The following is a 9710-nucleotide window of genomic DNA, read 5'->3' on the forward strand; positions in this document are numbered from 1 at the left end:
AATTTTTCAACGGCCAACGCAGGGTATTTCCACAAAAGGGCACATAAAGTAGTTGAGAATTCGCAAAAATGAAAGATAAAGGAAAGAAAAAGGAGTATTACTTCGATAATGAACACGCATACAAACATACATATGCGCAGCAGCAGCACGGAAAGAGGTAACAACCGGCGATCCATTGTATATTTCTTTCATGCATAACCAAACCATAATTAGGACAACGCAATACAAGTGTCAAAGGTGGTCTAGGTGGTTAGCGCTTGAAAAGTTACGACGAGCACGTAGGTTCGAATCCCAACAGAATTTATTTTTTAATTGATTAAGTCACCAACCAAAAATTGAAAAATTGTTCTACAAAAACAACAACAGCATAAGCATGGCAACATTGTGTTGTTGGTAGAAAAGCCGAGCTGTGCCGAAAGAAACGAACAAACGATTGCCGATTGTCGTCACCGCTTCGCTTGCTGCTGGAACATCTTCGCAGACAAGGTTGCGTAGATTCATATTGAGCAAGGTTGCGCAACCTGAATCTATCGCAACCTTTTCCGAATTCGTAAAGTTTTATTCCGCTATCATCATTGGTTCCTAATGTACTATATATTATACAGAGAAGGCATCAGATGGATTCAAAATAGCGTTATATTGGAAGAAGGCGTGGTTGTGAACCGATTTCACCTATATTTCGTACATGTCATCAGGGTGTTAAGAAAATATTATATACCGAATTTCATTGAAATCGGTCTAGTAGTTCCTGAGATATGGTTTTGGTCCATAAGTGGGCGACGCCACTCTCATTTTCAATTTTTAAAAAAAGCCTGGGTGCAGCTTCCTTCTGCCACTTCTTCCGTAAAATTTAGTGTTTCTGACGTTTTTTGTTAGTCGGTTAACGCACTTTTAGTGATTTTGAACATAACCTTTGTATGGGAGGTGGGCGTTGTTATTATCCGATTTCTTCCATTTCCAACTGTATATGGAAATGCCTGAAGAAAACGACTTTGTAGACTTTGGTTGACATAGCTATAGTAGTTTCCGAGATATGTACAAAAAACTTAGTAGGGGGCGGGGCCACGCCCACTTTTCCAAAAAAATTGCGTCCAAATATGCCCCTGCCTTAATGCGATCCTTTGTGCCAAATTTCACTTTAATATATTTATTTATGGCTTATTTATGACACTTTATAGGTTTTCGGTTTCCGCCATTTTGTGGGCGTGTCAGTGGGCCGATTTTGCCCATCTTCGAACTTAACCTTCCTATGGAGCCAAGGAATACGTGTACCAAGTTTAATCATGATATCTCAATTTTTACTCAAGTTACAGCTTGCACGGACGGACGGACGGACAGACGGATGGACAGACGGACGGACGGACAGACAGACATCCGGATTTCGACTCTACTCGTCAGCTGGATCAATTTGGTATATATAACCCTATATCTGACTCTTTTAGTTTTAGGACTTACAAACAACCGTTATGTGAACAAAACTATAATACTCTCCTTAGCAACATTGTTGCGAGAGTATAATAATTGCAATTATTGTAAAAAAAATCGATTAATTTCAATGTTTTCAAATAATACTAAATTGCATTAAGACCACCACCAAGTTTCAGCGCCGAATCTAGTATTATAAGGCTCTATCACAGAGTTATAAAAAGTCTTAAATTTAGTTCTTAAGATTATAATACATATATATTAACACAAACGTTCTTGCGGACAACGGCTCGGCACGACTTACTTATTGAACAGTTCACGGCAACTTAAACTCAACTGAATTTTGGCTGGTTTGTCTTTGTTCGTTTTTCGTCAAAAGTTCGTCCAGTTAAAGGGTTACGTGTCATTGTGTTCTTTTGTCAGCGTTGTATTGTTGACCACTTCTAGTCCGGTGTTCGGATCCCTCATTTATTCTCTGTTCAACCAAGTTTGAAGAAAAAGCAATTTCGATAAACGTTTTGTTGTCAAACGATTGCGTTTTTCGGTCGCAGTTGCATCCGCTTTTGAGAAAAGTCGCTCAGCTGGTACTGAGGTACCAAGTAGATGACAATACGAGTTCTTTTTTGAAAGTCCGTACAGTTTTGGGTAAATGGTTTTCATTTCTTCCCAAGCATCAATAGTGTTTCGACTTAGTTCTAATACCTGACAATTCAAAAAAAAGCTCAATTCATCTTGTGGAGGTGTAAAATCGTTGTCCTTCCTCCTTTTTTTGTGCACTAGAGTTTTGTGAGGAGCCCAGAGGTCAAACTCATTCAACGACTCGCTGCTCATTTCCATAGTATCATCTGCAACTGTTATTTCAGTACGTAAAAACTTTATAACTGGGGACCACGCTAATGGGTCTTTGAAATGATTTTTATACTCTCGCAACAATGTTGCTAACGAGAGTATTATAGTTTTGTTCACATAACGGTTGTTTGTAAGTCCTAAAACTAAAAGAGTCAGATATAGGGTTATATATACCAAAGTGATCAGGGCGACGAGTAGAGTCAAAATCCGGATGTCTGTCTGTCCGTCCGTCCGTCTGTCCGTCCGTCCGTGCAAGCTGTAACTTGAGTAAAAATTGAGATAGCATGATGAAACTTGGTACACGTATTCCTTGGCTCCATAGGAAGGTTAAGTTCGAAGATGGGCAAAATCGGCCCACTGCCACGTCCACAAAATGGCGGAAACCGAAAACCTATAAAGTGTCATAAATAAGCCATAAATAAATATATTAAAGTGAAATTTGGCACAAAGGATCGCATTAAGGAGGGACATATTTGGACATAATTTTTTTGGAAAAGTGGGTGTGGCCCCCCCCCTACTAAGTTTTTTGTACATATCTCGGAAACTACTATAGCTATGTCAACCAAAGTCTACAGAGTTGTTTTCTTCAGGCATTTCCATATACAGTTCAAAAATGGAAGAAATCGGATAATAACCACGCCCACCTCCCATACAAAGGTTATGTTCAAAATCACTAAAAGTGCGTTAACCGACTAACAAAAAACTTCAGAAACACTAAATTTTAAGGAAGAAGTGGCAGGAGGAAGCTGCACCCAGGCTTTTTTTAAAAATTGAAAATGGGCGTGGCGTCGCCCACTTATGGACCAAAAACCATATCTCAGGAACTACTAGACCGATTTCAATGAAATTCGGTATATAATATTTTCTTAACACCCTGATGACATGTACGAAATATAGGTGAAATCGGTTCGCAACCACGCCTTCTTCCAATATAAAGCTATTTTAAATTCCATCTGATGCCTTCTCTGTATAATACGAGTATAAACATTAGGAACCAATGATGATAGCGGAATAAAACTTTACAAAAATACGGTATTTGAAAAATATGTAAATGACGTATTATGAAATCTCGATTATCACTTTACCATGCGAGAGTATAAAATGTTCGGTGACACCCGAACTTAGCCCTTCCTTACTTGTTTTTTTTAATCTCGGGTCGAGTAATGTTGGTGCAGCTAGCAAAAAGGAATGGTCGATGTAGCCAAATCTACGATCAAACTGATTTAACAAGACATCTTTTAGTTTTTCAGCGACTGGCTGTTTAGCTGTTATTCTCACTATTTGCTCCCGACCACAGTGAACTAATGGAATCACTTGACTTAACGTTGCTCATTGTTCACCACTTAGTTGTACAGTCATTGCCTCTAATGGTCTCAATATACTGAGTATTTCCATGATATCATCTTTTTCCTTAGATGTTATCATTACCGGTGCGTCAGAATAGTTGAGGAGTATTTGGTTAATATACATATATTATGAACATAGTTTAATGAACTGTTCAAGCATGTAGTAGGTCGAATTCCAACGTGTTTTCACGCCCAATATTGGCTTTAGCATTTTGCCTTCAGCTACTCCGGCAGCAGCATGCATATTTCGAAGATCACAATACAGTATTGTCAGCGGGCCGAATAACAAGTGCGCGCATAGTGAATTTTTCTTACTGACTTAGACTGCGGTTTGAAGAGCAGCAAAAAAAAAAAAAAAAAGAGAAGGTGAAAAACCTGACTGAGTGCATAAGTGCAATTAGCTTAACCATCTCGAAAATTGACACTGGATGGCAGACAGTGAACAGTAAACGAAGAGCAGCCCCTAACTCCCCTCTTTCATCTTCACGAAAACTAGCCAGAGTGGATATCGATACTGACAACAACAACGAAAACCGGTTTGAGATACTTAGTAATAAGGAAAACGACAACAACAATGACAACAATGACAACAATGTAACCACTAGTAATGAAGAAGTGAGTGTTGAATCAGCAAACAGACCACTGCTAATCATAATACCAAATGTGTCAAATATTAGTGGAATGGTACTTGCTTTCTCCAAAGTCATAAACAAAGCTAATTTCTACTACAAAACATAAGCAGATGGACAAACAAGAATAACTACAAAAGCAATTGAAGCTTACCGCTCTCTTGTTAAATATTTGAGTGAAAAGAATATGGAATTTCACACATACCAGATCAAGCAAGAGCGATATTTTCGGGTGGTGATTAAAAATCTTCACCCTACATCTGAAATTGAAGACATTAAGAAAGAAATTGAAAACTTTGATCATCGTGTAAGAAGAGTCAGCAACATTACAAGCCGTGCAGGCAAACGCCCCCTCCCCTTATTTTTCGTCGATATTGAACCAGCTAAGGACAACAAAAACATTTATGACATCAGATACTTAGTTAATGCAGTCGTTCAGGTGGTACCACCAATGCAAACTAATTCCATTGTCCAATGTCACAGATATTAAGAGTTTGGGCACACGAAAAGTTATTGTAACAAATCTTATGCTTGCGTTAAATGCGGCTCTAATTACAACACTACCGAATGTACCAAACAGAAATGCTCCTGCCAAATGTGCAAACTGCCAGCACGAACATCCAGCTAACTATCGCGGGTGTCAAGTACACCAGTCACTGAAAACCAAATATAATGCTAGCAAAGCACGCACGATGGAGATTCCGCTTGTTTATAATGCCACAGAATCCACAAATTTGCAAAAACAAAATTCATTTTTCAACAGCAAAACAAACAACATGGCCTCGTTTGCTGATGCTGTAAAAACAACTAACCTCGATCAATTTTTAGAAAAAATTTAGAAAATAATTAGCGCACAGACTGCTCAAATAAATAATTTATTAGCAATAATCAATAGTTTATTGAACAAAGTATGCAACTAAACTTAAGAATAGCAATTTGGAATGCCAACGGTATTGTCAACCATATTAACGAAGTCGAAACATTTCTTAACAAAAATTGTATAGATGTATTTTTAGTTTCCGAAACTCATTTTCACAAAGATCATTTTTTAAAATTAGAGGATACGACATAGTTTATTGTAACCACCCTGGGGGTAGAGCCCAAGGCGGGTCGGCGGTGATTATTACCTCAAAAATTAAATATGAACCATTGAAAGAAATTTGTTCACCTTCGATGCAAATTTCACGCATAAAAACAAACAACAAACACACGATCAATAAATATTGGCGCTGGATACTTGGCACCCAGGCACACAATCAGTTGCATAGAATATGAAAATATGTTTAGCGAATTCGGCTCGACATTCTTACTCGGAGGAGACTTTAACGCCAAGCACCCTTGGTGGGGCTCTCGCTTAAGTAATCCGAAAGGTAACGACTATTTAAATGCATTATAGATAGGAACTTATCAGTTCCCTCGACCGGTATGCCTACCTACTGGCCATTGGATCCCACTAAAGTTCCGGATCTATTAGATTTTGTTGTGTACTCAGGCCTCTCTAGTAATTTGCTAAAAATTGAAGAAAACTTTGAACTAAGCTCTGATCACTCACCCTTAATTGCGGTACTCCAATCATCACCTATAATTCTTCAAAGTAAACCAAAAATTGTGACTCCACGTACTAATATTCCATCATTTTCTTACTGGTTAGACAATAATATTGATCTTAGTGTTAACTTAAGAACCACTGACCAATTAGACGGCTTTGTTGAAAAATTTAACAACGCCATTGTATCTAGAAGCAGGTTTTATCTCAACTCCACAAGATACTTTTGTAGTAAACAGTACCTTTATCCCTGGGGAAATCAAAACCCTAATAAAGGAAAAACGATCGTTGAGGAAAATATGACAAAGGACCCAGAATCCAAGTGACAAATTAATTTTAAACAGAGCTACTAAATATTTAAAAACAAGGCTTAAACAGTTAAAAAACAACTCCCTTGAAACTTTTTTAACCAACCTTAGCCCTAACGCAACTAGCTCTGAATGTCTGTGGAATGCCACAAAATTTCTCAAACGCCCAAAAGTCAGAAAGGTTCCAATAGAAGACTCCAGCAATTCATGGTATCGGTCAGATGAGGATAAAGCAAAGGCGTTTGCTAAGTACTTAAATGAAGTATTCACACCATTTAATTTTATTAATGCTTCTGATGAAAGGGAAGTGATGAACTTTTTGGATACTCCATGCCAAATGGATTTTCCAATAAGGCGTATTTTTTTATCAGAAGTGAAAGAGGAACTGGCAAAATGTAGCAACAAAAAAAGACCAGGCGACGATCAGATAGACCACGCAGTACTAAAGCACCTAACTGAGAAGTCCATGCGAGCTCTTACAATTATATTCAATACCATACTAAGGCTTCAGCACTTTCCTACAGCCTGGAAATGTGCAGAAATAATTATGATTGCTTTCTCAAAGGTATTCGAAAGAATTCTCTTACGAAGACTGATACCGGTATTGGAAAATTTAAATATAATTCCGGACCAACAGTACGGGTTTCGCAGACACCACGGAACTCCTGAACAATGCCATAAAGTGTTTAATAAAATAAGGTCAGCTTTAGAGCAAAAAGAATATTGTTCAGATGTATTCCTTGATGTGCAACAAGTATTCCATAAAGTCTGGCACCCCGGACTGCTTTACAAATTAAAGAAAAATTTACCTGCTCCCTTTTTATTTCTTATTAAATCTTGTTTCAAAGATAGACAATTTTATGTTAGGGTTGGAAATGAGTACTCAAGTATGTATAAAATAAAATACGGCGTACCACAGGGAAGTGTTTTAGGGTCAATTCTTTATTCGATATTCACAGCGGATATCCCAAAAAACAACGATGTTACGATAGCAATATTCGCTGATGACACTGCAGTCCTAACTTCAAATAAAGTGCCTTCAGAATCTTCTAACATACTACAAAATTACTTATACCAACTAGAAGACTGGCTCAAGATGTGGAACATTAAAGTCAATTCAGATAAATCTGTCCATGTTACTTTTGTCCTAAGAAAAGGTGATTGTCCTTCAATCAAAATTTATAATACAGCCATACCTGTTAGTGATCATGTGAAATACCTGGGGTTAAACATAGATAGAAGGCTTACCTGGAAATAACATGTAAAAGCGAAAAAAGAACAAATTAATATAAAATTGAGAAGTCTTTATTGGCTTCTGGATAAAAAATCTGTTCTTTCTCTTGAAAATAAACTGCTAATTTATAAAACCATCATAAAACCTATTTGGACTTATGCGATACAAATATGGGGCACGGCAAGCAATTCACATATTGAAATAATACAGCGCGTTCAATCAAAAACTCTCAGGTCAATTACAAAAGCTCCATGGTATGTTTCAAATCATACTATTCACAGAGATTTAAAAATATGCAAAGTGAAAGATGAAATAAAAAAGTTTAGTGAAAGATACAAAATCACGTTAGAGATCCATTCCAATCCTTTAGCAGTGGCATTACTGCAGGCACCCACTACAACAAGGTTAAAAAGAAAATACATATTAAACTTGTAAACCAGCACGCATGCACGTAATGTAAATACATAACTTTAGCACAAACTAGTGTATGATTATGTTATTTTAACATAAAAAAAATAGCAAATAATTATGTAAATTAGTATGCATGTAGTTTTTATTTTTATTATACTGTCACTAAACAGAGGGTTACTTAATGAAGTACAACTCACAATTTGCTTGTACCTTAACAGCACATTTACTTATTGTCTATTAACATTAAGACAGATTGTAAATTTGACTTGAATAAAAAAAAAATAAAAAAAATTCGAAGATCATCATTAGCTTTAACACTTATTTTTAGCCACTTAACTATTTCTTTGTATTTTACAACAACTGCATTTACTTCAGGATTGTGCAGTGAGTTTTCACATACCAAATTGAGGGTGTGTGCAAAACAAGGAATATGGAGTTTTTTGCCAAATGATTCATGTACTGCTTTTACGATGTTTGCACAATTGTTGGTCACTACAGCCATTACTTGTTTTTCGCCAATAGAAAAGTCTTTCAAAGCAGCAATGAGAACTTCGGAAATATGTGATGCAATATGTGATGCAGTATGTGCTTCCGTTAATTTATAAACGCCAATTGTTCCATTAAATTGCTTCGTCCCATTTACATCATGAATGGTCACACCAAGCATGGTATTCATTTCCACATCAGTCCAGATATCTGTGGTTAAACTCAAATATGAAAAAGTTTTTAGCATCGCTACACATTTTTCTTTTTCTTCATCGTACATTTTTTCAATGTGAGCCCTGATGGTATTTCTTGTTGGGACTTTGTAAAGAGGAAAATGTTGCTTCATGAAACTTAAGAAGCCTTTTCCTTTTAAAAAATAAATGAACAAAAAGCGTCATTAATTATCAATTTGTTAATTTGTTTTTTGTTTCAACAAAGTCAAAAGGTAGATTATTCTTGATAACCATTTCCATTATTCCATGCTGTAGCTTTTGGTTCTTTGAGCCATGAAGCGAAAAGTTTTCAATATTTTGGAAGACTTTAGAAATGAGGGGTTGAGGATTTTTACTGCTATAGCTGGGTAGCTCTCTCATGCTGCTTTCATTCGGTTTCTTGCTGCTGAAGCTTGACCCCTCACTCAAAGGGCTTTCATTAATTGGTTTGCTGCTGCAACTCGGCATTGCAATCATGGTATCAGTGTCATCATCACTTAGGGAAACGTTGTCTTTACTCCTAGATTGCAGAGCCTAATTTGTACACATATATTTATATATAACTAGAAGATATTTAAAATGTAATACCGATTGCTCCAACTTACCACCAATTTGCAGGCTACAGTTGAATGCTTTAATTTTAAATGCTGCAACATACGAGTATTTGATGTGTTATTAGAAAATTTTAAATTTTTGCACCAAAGTTGACATTTAACGTAGTTATTGCTTATTTTATTAAAAAAAATTTCACACTTCGCTTTTAACTGGCGCCATTGCTCTTCAAACAACTGAACGTAAAATGCGTTTGGCTTAACTGTAAATGCAGTGTTACCAGACATTCATTTGTTGATATTAAACTTCGTTGACATTTTATAATTTAACTATGTTTACACCGTTTTCAGTCATTATTGACTGATGCGACCAATTTCGACCCTTGTACGCTAACTTAGATGAATATAAAATGTATTCAATTTCAAAATGCTGTTTGCGATTATTTTGCAATTACTCGAGTAATAGTCGAGTAATTAGAGAAGGTGTTTCGATGCAATTAAATAGTAAATTGAATGAAAATAATAAACAATACCTTCTTTCAAGGAGAAATCTGAAAACTCGGTATCAATATGGTTATACCCTTGACACCAAGTTTGTACCGCCCATAAAATAAATTATATATATAAATGATCAGAAGACAAGCTGAGTCGATTTAGCTAAGTCCGTAAATCTGTTTTTTTTAGTATTTTTCTGATATCTAACTGAAATTTTG

General features: G+C 36.3%; 1 pseudogene; it reads right to left on the reverse strand.

The window, feature by feature from the left end:
- Nucleotides 1-1949: 1949 nt before the first annotated feature.
- LOC120770665 lies at nt 1950-9285 on the reverse strand (annotated as a pseudogene).
- Between the last annotated feature and the right edge of the window lie 425 nt (nt 9286-9710).

Source organism: Bactrocera tryoni, chromosome 3, assembly GCF_016617805.1.
Source record: "Bactrocera tryoni isolate S06 chromosome 3, CSIRO_BtryS06_freeze2, whole genome shotgun sequence".
Taxonomy (NCBI): Eukaryota; Metazoa; Arthropoda; class Insecta; order Diptera; family Tephritidae; genus Bactrocera; species Bactrocera tryoni.